The sequence below is a fragment of the Pelodiscus sinensis genome, chromosome 11 (genome assembly GCF_052426305.1).
Source record: "Pelodiscus sinensis isolate ZL-2025 chromosome 11, ASM5242630v1, whole genome shotgun sequence".
In the NCBI taxonomy this organism is placed as follows: Eukaryota; Metazoa; Chordata; order Testudines; family Trionychidae; genus Pelodiscus; species Pelodiscus sinensis.
The window spans coordinates 18,003,050-18,015,011 of record NC_143062.1 but is presented as its reverse complement, the minus strand read 5'-3'; the positions used below and the strand labels follow the sequence as shown (position 1 = coordinate 18,015,011).

At 48.8% G+C, this 11,962-nt stretch overlaps 1 long non-coding RNA gene across 1 annotated transcript; it reads right to left on the bottom strand.

Annotated features, from left to right (window-relative positions):
- Window positions 1–1,178: 1,178 nt before the first annotated feature.
- On the bottom strand, window positions 1,179–9,839 carry LOC142830944 (uncharacterized). The gene is made up of 2 exons (XR_016350428.1): window positions 8,787–9,839; window positions 1,179–1,493 (listed from the first exon to the last, which is right to left on the bottom strand). It is a non-coding gene; the product is annotated as an uncharacterized LOC142830944 (long non-coding RNA).
- Between the last annotated feature and the right edge of the window lie 2,123 nt (window positions 9,840–11,962).

Below are 11,962 nucleotides of genomic sequence, written 5' to 3'. Positions count from 1 at the left end.
GGGCGAGGCAAAATGGAGGTGTTTCCAGGCCTTTTATAGCTTCTGCCACGCGGAGGGAATCTCATTGTTCTTACTATGGAAAATTACAGGTAAAAGATGGGAGTATGGAGTCACATGGGGAAGTCACACGTCCATGCATAATTTTGCCTAGTAATAGCAGCAGCCATTACCTATACTTCAGATGGAACGTCCACAAGAAAGTCCATTCAGTGTAGATGGGCATCTTCCATAGGCCATTGTGAGTTAAATATTCCTTGATGAGCCACTTAATTTGACTAGTCCCTTCAAGATATGCTTGCTAACTACCTTGTGGTGGTTACCTCAGGAGCAAACATTTGACATACAGGTGTAGATCCAATGCTCATAACTTCAAATGCAAAAATGATACATGCATACAAATAGCATAATCATAGTTAGCAAATAATAGCCTTCCCACGACACCTTACTCAACAACCTTTGTACATGATTTTTGCAAATGTATAACAGTGATGCCACAGTGATCAATATGGTTATATTTAAAATCAGATAACATCACACTCACAACCTGCTTTCCTGTCTCTGATCTGCAGATGTGAATGGAATAACCACCGCTAACTCTCTTCCCTCTGCCAACGGCATGGCAGAGGTGAGGAAAGATCGCCTCCAAGATGTGGTGAGGAACTGCAACTATTGGGTCAACAACAAGTATGATGAGAGGCAGAAGCCTTATGCAGTGAAGGAAATCATAAAGGCTGTGTCCAGACTCAGGGGTTTTTTCGGGAAAAGTAGCCTTTTTCCGAAAAAACTTCCCCTGCGTCCAGACTCAAGCCGCGTTCTTTCGAAATTAAATCGAAAGAACGCGGCTTTTCTTTCGATGGCGGTAAACCTCATTTCACGAGGAAGAACGCCTTCTTTCGAAAGTTCCTCTTTCGAAAGAAGGCGTTCTTCAATGTAAATAGGGCTTCTTCAAAAGAGAGTATCCAGACTCACTGGATGCTTTCTTTTGAAAAAGCAAGCCGCTTTTTCGAAAGTTCAACGTGCAGTCTAGACGCTCTCTTTCGAAAGAGGCTTGCAGTCTAGACATAGCCAAAGCGGGCAAACAAAAGGGTTGGGGAGAAAAGGAGAGATGAAGTCTTCTCTCAGAATGTGAACACTTTGTTACTGAGGTGCGCTACAACGAAGCAATGAGTGACCAGGTACGGAGCTGACCGGGTGTGGTTTATTGTTACCTGGGTCTGTGCGGTAGGCAGGCCCATGTGCTGCTGATTAGTCAGCAGCACAACAGATCTGAGGAGGGAGCAGGGAGGTAACTCCAGCAGGAGCTTATGACTCCTTTGCTACATGTAAGGGACACTTAGTAGGTTTTCTGGTGAGGTGAACATCCAGACTGTTCCTTTGTTGATTGAAATTCCTACTAGGACTCAAATAAAGCAGTCAGGGGAACTAAAAACACGGTGACTAGCATTAGTCTTCATTCCTCTGCACCATCAGCTTCCGTGCTCCCTGCTGCCAGCCTAAAACAGAAAAAAAATGTTGAACTATTTAAAATTATATCAAAAATAATTTTTAATATATATTTTTTTATGGAGGAAGGGGCCCACGAAGGCAAAAGTGCTTAGGGCCCACGAAAGTCCATAATGCGGCCCTGCGTGTTCCCCCGCCCCCAGGCCCTGATTGGCCTGGGGGTGGGGGAGTGTGCCATGCCTCTTCCAGAGTATGGGTGCCTAGTGAGAAGGGGGGGCAACGGGGCTACCCCACCCCCAGACCATGTTTAGGCCCCACTCCTTCTTGGGTGGCCTGGGGCTACTTCAAAAAGTTTTGAAGGGGCTCCCAAGCAAAAATGATTGTCCACCCCTTACCTAAGGCCATATCTACACTACAAAATAAGGTTGAACTTTTTACGGTCAACTAGCATTACCCATCCTGTTGTGACAGTAGACACACACTCAGGTTTGCCAGAACATGGGCTGAACCCCCAACCACTGGCACCCTGCCCCCAACGCTGAAGTTCCATTTCCAAGCATCCCTCACGGGGCTGAGCTCCATTCGTAGGTAGCACCCACCAAGGGGCCGAAGTCCTTTTGCCACCACAGGGCTGAAGCCCTGTTCCCACCTGGCTCCCACCACTGGGCTCAGCCCCCTTCTTTAGTAGCCCCTGCTGCAAGGCTGAAGCTCTTTTGCTGCTGTGGGGCTGAGCCCTGTGGGGCAGGGCCATCCAGGAACAAGGTGACAACGGGGCCGAGTCCCATGGCAGCAAAAGAGGACTTCAGCCCACTGGTTTTCTCATGTGTCCTGGCATTTTCTAGAAACTTCTCTAGTCTTCCAGTGTAGTCTCAAATGTTCTCTGACACAGATGGCATGACGGACGCATCTCCTTTTATAATAGTATATAGATTTCTGGTCACCCGATTTTGCAAAGCTGAAGCCCCATGTCCTCACTGCAGGGAAGAATTGAATATAATCAGAAGTAGTGAGTCCCCATTAGAGAGCCTTCTGTTGACTCAGAACAATGCACTGTGGGTATCTTTGGATTCTGGGCTATGCTCCCGCTCTCTGCTGGGACCAAAACTGTGCAGCGTATGGTTATGGGTTCATGTTTTCAGTATCCCATAATGCAGTTGTCTAGTCCTTTTGCCATTGTGTGAGTAATGGGAAGCAGTCTTTTCATGCCCTTTTCTGCCCTGGTTGCCCACACAGACACCATTGCAGTGTGAGCATGGATCCTGGTTTGCAGAAAACCAGTGATGGTGATGTTTGCCTTGGTGCACCTGATAGCACAAAAGGAAACACTATGTAGCACTTTAAAGACTAACAAGATAGTTTATTAGGTGATGAGCTTTCGTGGGCCAGACCCACTTCCTCAGATCATATTTTGGAAAAGAATTGGCATGACCATATATACCAAAGGAATACAATGAAAAAAGTGAACACATTATTAAACTGACTAATCAGATTTAGTACAGAAAGTGGGGCAAGGGGAAGGGAGGGAGGGAATAGCTATTTGAGTCAATGAATGACTGATCAAGAGTGATAAATGGGGAAGCTATCTTTGTAATGGGTAAGGTAATTAGCATCTTTGTTAAGGCCTATTCATAAAGTGTCAAATTTAAAGATGAATGAAAGTTCTGAAGTTTCCCTCTGTAATCTGGTGTTAAAGTCTCTTTGAAGTAAGATGTAGTACTTCAAGAGTGTACCCGTGCACGTCGCTCTGCCAGGAAGAGGATCAGGATGATTCTCAGACTGACATGGAGTCACTGTTCATACAAGCCCTGTAGCTGATGGAAGCCCAGCCATCAGTCAATCATGTGGACGCAGTGGAATGCTGGTTCTTGCACCATGAGCAAGCACAGACTGGTGGCACCACATTGTGATGCAGAGATGGGAGGATCAGCAGTGGCTGCAAAACTTCCAAATGCACAAGGCCACTTTCTTGGAACTGTGCAAATGGCTTTCCTTTGCCCTGAAGTGGAGGGATACTTGAATGAGACCCTCTCTGACCTTGGAGAAGTACATGGCAATAGCTTCCACAGTAGTGGAAGCTTGCAATGCCAGACAACTATTGTTAAAATTGGGAACCAATTTGGTGTAGGGAAATCTACCATGGGGGCTGCTGTGATCCAAGTAACCAAGGAAACCAATAACATCCTGCTATAGATGACTCTGGCTCTGGGAAATGTGGATACCATAGTGGATGGCTTTGTAATGATGGGGTTCTCTAACTGCATCTTGACCCCCAACCACCTTGCCAAGCAGTACCTAAACCACAAGGGGAACTTCTCCATGGTGCTGCAGGTGCTGGTGGCTCACAAGGGCCACTTCACCAATCTCAAAGTGGGATGGTCGGGAAAGGTGCAGGACATGTGCATCTTTAGAATCTTCTGTCTCTTCAGAAAGATGCACACTGGAACTTTTTTGAAAATCAGAATCAGAGCCATGGAAATGTTAGTTTGCCCCTCTTCTCTCCCTCCACCCATCATCACTCACTGCCCAGGTTGGGAGGGTCTTGCCTGTGGAATTGTGGCTGGGAGTGATTGCCTGGCTGAGTAGGGGCTGGCCTGTGTGATGACTGGGCACCTCCCCTGCTTATAGTGACTGGACTTCACATGCCTGGCCAAGTAGATCTGACCAGATGCTATCAAGTCCTTTTTTCAAGTGGACTTTCTGGTAAAAAAAAAAAAACCAGGTACCTGGCCACCCTAGTTACTGGGTAGGATGCTAAGTTTGTCTTGCTATGAGTTTCTTTAAACTCATATAATAATGTTAAATAATTCATACGCCTAATTTACCATCCCAGAATTGACCATTTCTGCCCAGGGCCCAGAAAACAACAGTAAATGTTTAACCGCCCCCCTGCAAACTAGGAATTCCAGGTCTGCTACATTTGTAATGCATAAGGATAACCGTGTCTGAGAGCAATAGCTCCCCCTAGGGGTGGTAGAAGCAAGTAGCACTCACAGCGAGCAGCCAGTCACACTACAGCAGCAGTTCCCAACCTTTTCCAGATGGAGACCCATATTGACAATTCAGGAAGACTTGGTGACCCAGGGCAATTCAAAAACAGGGGGAGGAGGGAGGGAGGAGACACTTGGGGACCCTTTTGAAATGGAATGGTGACCCATATTTGGGTCCCGACCCATAGGTTGGGAAACCCTGCTCTACAGGCAGTTTACCCCTAAAATTCCCAAGGCCCAGCGGGGTGTCTGAAATCAGCACCTAGGAGTCTAACCCCCATGGGCTGCATGTTCTTCTCGTGCAATAAGGCCTAAGAGGCAGTGAATTCCCCGGTGACATAGCAAACCTCTTTGTATCACAGTGAAACCTAATGGTCCCAAATGGCATAGGGGGCCTCATTATACCTGTGTATTAACAACAGTGTTAGAGAAGTGTCTCTAGGCTCCATTTTACAGTGAGATGTGCATCATTAGCAGTAGTGTCTAGAGACCCCAGCTGAGACTGGGGCCTCAATGTGCTGGGTGCTGCACAGACAGTGAGAGACAGTCGATGAAGTTACAATCTAAACAGAGGAAGGATTATTATCCCCATTTTACAGATGAGGAAATGAAGGCACAGACTGAAGTAGTTTGCTTGGCTATGTCTAGACTGCAGGCTTCTTTCGAAAGAGAGCGTCTAGACTGCACGGAGAAATTTCGAAAAAGCGGCTTGCTTTTTCGAAAGAAAGCATCCAGTGAGTCTGGATGCTCTCTTTTGAAGAAGCCCTATTTACATTGAAGAACGCCTTCTTTCGAAAGAGGAACTTTCGAAAGAAGGCGTTCTTCCTCGTGAAATGAGGTTTACCGCCATCGAAAGAAAAGCCGCGTTCTTTCGAATTAATTTCGAAAGAATGCGGCTTGAGTCTGGACGCAGGGGAAGTTTTTTTGAAAAAAGGCTACTTTTTTCGAAAAAACCCCTGAGTCTGGACACAGCCCTTGAGATCAGATAGAAAGCCAGAATACCTAAGAGTCTTGACACCCACTGCCCTGTTCCTCACAGAGCTGGGAATAGAATCCAAGAGCTCTAACTCCGAGCCCACCTTTGCTCTAATCACTGGACTCTTCTCCCCCTGCCCTGCCTCCTAGCAAGCCAGTAATATTTCTATTCCTGCTCCCTAGGTTTAGCTGCGATAACTCAGCAAAACTCAGCTGAATTTTCGTGTAGGAGGTGGCAAAAGGCATCTCCATGATTCCTTGTCATCCCCTCCCCCACACTCCAGCTTGTCAAGATGGATCTATCTGTGAACTGCACTTAAAAATAGCTATCCCTAAAGTGTGCACTGTAGCCAGAGGTCTCAATACAGCCAGTCTCAGCCAAGCAGAGGTGTGGTCCTCACATCACAGCCTTTCCCTGTGTGGCTCCTCAGTTTCCCCATCTCCCCAGTAGCACCAGCCCAGCTCCCAGCATAGATGAATGAGCTGAGGTTTGTCCAGGACTAGGTACACTGCTATTATATCCCATGCCCTCCCCTACTCTCCCAAGGGGACGCAGCAATCCGGGACATAAATCCTCCAAGCTGGTTGGATTTAGCCTCTGTTAATCCACCTGCTCAATCTGCTGTTTTGACTCCGCTTCTCTGCATCACTGGTCTCATGCCACTGACTGGAACTGCATTAACAAGCGGACTGAGGGCTCGGCTTCGCACACCTGCACCCTTGACACCTGGCACAGACCCCGTCACCCACCAGCTGCCTGACGATTGGGAAAGCTGGAAAAATTCTTCCAGTTCAACAGCTACTTCTGGCCCAGCAGCCCTGCTGGTGAGTGAACCCTTCCTTGGGATCCAATGGGACGTGGCAGGCACCCCGCATATCCTCAGCTGCTCTGCGCTCCGGGTCAGGCCCCAGAGCGGCTGCTCTGGTATCCTTCCAGGGGTACAACCCAGGAATCCTACTTCCCAGGACAAGCCCTACCCTGGATCTAACCACTAGATTCAACTCCCTTCTCTGTCTTCTGCCCCTCTCAACCATTAGACCTCACTCCCTTCCTCATGCTGGGAAATGAACCCAGGAGTCCGAGCTGCCAGCCCCTCCCCCCACATCGTTCTAGAACCAAAGAGGAAAATTCCCTCTCCAGCTGGGGCATTCCTGGGTCTGGCTTATGCTTGCAGCATCTGTGGAAGAAGGAGAGGGGTGGGGTGGGGTATTTATGCCAGTGTTTCCATTCCCTATACCCCTCCCCAAAGATAGCCTGAGCCCAGCTGGGCCTGGGCAGAGAGGGTGCTTCAGCATTCACAGCAATGGGAGGGGAGGTTTTTATTGCAAAAGTTTAGAAATTGCTGCCTGCAACGGGGACCCATACTAAAAATCCTTGCGTGCCAGTTCAGCAATTGGTAGGAGAAGGGGAGGACAGAGACTAGGCCTTCTCAGGAGCCCTGAGGCGCTGCACACACTGCAGAGAATGCACACTGTGCCTGCTAACACTCACCTGCACCCCAACACCACCCCCCATCTGCACTTACTTGTCTCCTCCCTCCTACACAGCTATGTGCTCACCTGCCCCCCCCCCCACAAAACACCAGCCCTACACTCCCCACACCCATACTTCCACAATCTGCAGGGAATGCAAATACACACACCCTCTTTCTCCACACAAATGCACAATTACACAATTCACCAGCACTCTGCACATGCCCATCCTATACTCACTAGTACCTATGTCTACACTGCCCCCGTTTTGAGCAAAAAATATGTAAATGAGGCAAAGCATGGCATATCGCCGTGCTTCATTTGCATAATTAATGAGGCTCTGTTTTTGCTCAAGAGGCTTTTGCGCAAGAGCTATTCTTCCTGAAAAAAATGCGGAAGAACGGCTCTTGCACAAAAGCTTTTCCAACCACCTCTTGTTCCCACATTTTAAAACAAAAATGGTTTTATTGCAGGATGCTTGGATTCAAAACAAAAATCTTGGTTTTGAACTGCATTGAGCTGACATCATTTTAAGTCAAAATAACAATTCTAAGTTAAAAATGTTGTTCTAAACAGTTTGATTTATTTCAGAACACAGAAGCCAAACATTTTGGTTTTGAATCCCTCACTCCTGCCTCCGAAAGACAATCAATTTCCCCTCCTCCCCCCAAACACCCAACCTGTTCCCTCATCAGAAAATACTCTACGTTGATGATTCCTGATGGGGAAATATTTTGTTTAAACAAATTTCACTCAAGATTAATTATCACAGAGTAACTGTTGTTTCAGTCCACATAAGTGCTACTGGTGCTAAACACAGTGCGAGATCACAGCTGGTGCTGTCTACACTGCCTCTTCTTGCGCAAGAAAAACCCTGTTGCGCAACGCCGTTACACCTATTACTTGAGAGGAAGAACGGCATTGCACAAGAGGGTTTTTCTTGCGCAAGAAGGGGCAGTGTAGACAGCTCCTTCTTGTACAAGAGCCTCTTCTGAAAAAATGGCGGCTCATTAGTTATGCAAATGAGGCTTGGCGATTTTCAATGCTTAGCCTCATTTGCATATTATTCACGCAAGAAGACATGAGTGTAGACATCGCCTAGGCTAGCAACTGAGTAAGGAATAGAACCCAGAATGTCAAAGTCCCTGGAGTATGGCTACACTACAGGGGCATAGCTATGTCTCTGCAGCTGAGCCGCCATAGTGTAGACCAGGGGCAGGCAAGATCTGGCCCACCATGCCATTGGATCCAGCCCACGGCCTGCCCTGCTGGGACCCCTTGGCAGGTTCTCTGCTTGCCACAGCCCCAGGCTGCTCAAAGCAGTTGGCTGCTGGGGTCATGCGCCTCTCTGTGCTGTGTGCCAAGGTGGGAGGAAACCGGCCAATGGAAGCTGTGATGATTTGGCTAGGGGGTGGGTGCTGCATGTAAAGTCTCCCCACACAAATGCAGCACAGAGGGGCACGTGGTCCCAGCAGTGAACCGCTTTGAGCATCCCAATTGTGCAGCAAGCAAGGAGCCTACCTGAGGGTCCCGCTGGGCTACTGGCTGGGAGCTGCCTGGGTAAGTGGCTCCTCTCCAGAGCCTGCCTCTGGCACCCCACCCACTCCAGCCCCAAGTCACCACCCAGATCCTACAACTCCCACTCCATCCCTGCCCTAGTCACAACTTCCTCCTAGACCCTGCACCCCTTTCCCCATCCAGAATCCTTTCCTGCACCCAGACCCCTTCCCAGATCCTGCACCCAATCCCCTGCTCTAGGTCACAATCCCCTCCTTCACCCAAACTCCCTCTCAGACCCCACAGCCTCTCCTGCACCCCAGTCCCTTACCCAAAGCTCCCTTCTGCACCCAACCTCCACCCCAGACCCCACACCTCCTCCACAGAAAAGTGTGACCCTTGACTACTTACCAAAATCTTGGCGTGGCCCCTCATAAAAAATTATTGCCCACCCGTGGTGTGGACACTTCCTACAACAGAAGGAGATTTTCCTATCACTGTAATTAATTCAGTTCTCTGACAGTTGGTAGCTAGATAGGTGAGAGTTCTTCTGTCAACCCAGCTTCATCTGTGCTGGAGGTTAGATTGAGCTAACTACAATATTCAGGGTGTGAAAATTTTCACTACCCTGGGCAACTTTGCTCTCATTTTTAAGTGTAAACCAAGCCGTGCGCTAGTGCTCTCACCATTAGTTTGCACTGCCTCCATATAATGAAGTAGTAGTTAGTATTGCAGACTAGCTGGAAAATTATTCCTTTCCCTCATAGAAAAACCCAAAGCAAAGCAAAAAAAATAGTCCCCCATCCTCCAAAGAGTCCAACTTTCAGCAAAAAAAGAAAGCAAATCCAGAAGTATTTCAGTTTGGAAATGACACCCTGGTGCCTCATGGGAATTGTATTTTGGATATCTTATACTCCTGTTCTCCCCTGCAGGCCAGGCTCTCTGGCTGGACTATATTCCCCACAATGCACCATGATATCCCCTCATGCTGAGGGTAGGCAGTGCATCTTGGGATTCCTGGTGTTAGTGAATTGAGTTTTCAGCCAGCTCTTATTACAGATCCATATGTTCCAGTGTGTGACATTCAACCCTGTAAAGGGGCCAGTACAAGGCTTAGTCTTAAGTAGTACATAAGATTTGTGCTTGAATATGGGGTAATCCATACCTGTCCCTGATCCACTGAAGCGATGGTTCTGTTGCAGCTCTTCATCTGAGAGCCTCTCGCTTCAGTGCACACTGTAAAGTCACTTTTCTTTAGCCATAGATGTCCCCAGTTCAACCTTTTCTGTTGGTCAAGATGGTGGGGCTGATGGCTAAATGGGGGCTTTCCTGAGGGTGAAATCTCACCCTTAAAGAATATATGGAGCTTCAGTATTAATTGTTGTAATGACTCATTGTCACATGATTTTGCCATCAAGTTCTTCCTATCTGAGCCACAAGGAAATCCTTGGCTGCCATTGCTCGCCTTACCTGACACCTTTCCTTCCCACCCCAGCCATGTCTAAGGAGCAAACCGAGTCAGTGGTGAAGACTGTGGAGACCCTGCTGGCCGAGGCAGAGCAGCTGAAGAACCGCTGTCGGCGCCAGAATGAGGACATCAAGTTGATCATGGAGGAGCTGCGGCGGGAGAACAGAGAACTGGCTCAAAACTACGAGCAGGCCGAACTGGAGATGGAGGAGATGCGCAAGGCCCTCAGTGAGCTCATGGACACCAAGATAGCCTTTGAGGCACGTGAGAGGCAGGTCCGCAAGCTCAGCAAACAGCTCTGAGGCACCAGAACATTTTCACCTCAGTGGGAAGCACCATCAGCACCATCTCTGATTCACACAGGGACATGGATCTCTCCATCACAGTCCCTCTTCCTGCCTGGTGAGGGGTCATCACCTAGGCCTCAATTCACCCCCAGTTACATTCAGTGGCTCATGGCCTCCTCATGGAACCAAGTGGCCAACAAGGCCCTATATCACCTCAGTGGTTCAGCCTCCCCATAGAGTTTCCATTGACTGCCCATTGTGTGTCATTAGGAGGCTTCAGTTCAGCCTCAGCTGCATTCACCCTGGCCTTAGGCACCCCAGTCTGAGGCAGCCACCAGGTGCAGGAGCTGCAGACCTATGCACTACATACTGAAACAGACATGTCTGTGGTCAGTTTCACCCTTGCTATTCACTGGGGTCAGCCTGTAACTGACAAGAATCGTCCATTTCATGTGAGGTGGGGCCCAAGTTAGGTTTCATAGCCTCAGAGCTGCCAAGGCAAGAAAGGCCCATCGCATCTGCCCCCCTGGCTAACACAGAGCTTTCAGAACAGCAGCCCATCTTGATTTGAGATGGGCAGCGAAAAAAGGAAGCAAAATAAAACCGTGTTTCCAAAACAAGCCTTTTTGGAATTTCCCTTTCACAGAAAAAACGTGTAATTAAAATGTGGGGGGAAAAAAAAGCAAAATGCCAAAACTTCCCAGGAATCAGAAATCTCAAGTTTCTGCCACTTCTAGTTAGCATAGGGAGATGGGGGGACAAATTGGGCATGAGGGCTCCTAGGTTCCATTTGGGATTCTTCCACCCCGGTCCCTGCATGACTTTGGGCTGGTCACTACTGTTCCATGGGCCTCAGTTTCCCCATCTGTGAAAGGGTTGGAGCTGCTCTGCCCCATGTGGCACAAGGTTGCTTTACTGGAATGTTTTCTAAGTCTGAGTGGTCCCAAAGGTTGCACACAGATTAATTGTTAGCTGGGCTGCTCCTGCCACTTTCTCCTTCGGACCTAGCTATTAACTGTAGGGTTTGCACATAACCAGTCTCCAAATGGGGTTTAATGCTGGGTAAGGGTGCCCCTCCAAACTGGCCATGCAACCCTCATCAAACCCATCCTGCAGATTTGCTAATCCATTTGCTTTAGTACAGTCTCTGCCACAGTTTAACTGGGTAGTCCACATTCCTCATTGTAACAACTGTGCACTTCAGTAGCTGCCGGGACCCTTCACTCTTGAGTTTTATCCCAGCTCTGGAGGGGAAGTGGGAGCTAGTGGTTACAGCAGGAAGCTGAGAGCCAGGACTCCTGGGTTGTCTTCTCCACCTATGGGAGGGGTTGGGCTAGTGGTTACAAGAGGGGGGGTCTGGGAGCTGGGACTTCTAGGTTTGAATTCCCATCTTTAGGATGGGAGTGGGGTCTAGTGGTTAGAATTGGAGACATTGGGAGCCAGGACTCCTGGGTTCCATCCCTGGTTCTGAGACGGGTGTGGGGTTTAGTGGTTACAGCAGGGGTCTTGTGTGAGCAGAGGGGAAGCTGCAGCACTCAACACAAGGGGGCCCTGATCCGTAGTGAGGTCCCCAGGTGAGACTGACAGACACATGCTAAGGGAGCTGGCGGTGTCCCCAGCATTAGCAAGCCTGCATGCCGTACTTGTGTGATTAGCATGGAAGCTGACCCTGGCCATGTTAAACATGTGGCTAAAATAGCTGCATTGTCCATTCTCCTAGCAGGGCTGGGGACCTGTCCCCTCCCCCCAACAATAACAGGCAGCCAGCAATTCCCAGCCCCTCTTAGGAGGCAAAACTGCCCCTTATGGTGAGTGGTGTTTTGGCCGCGTCC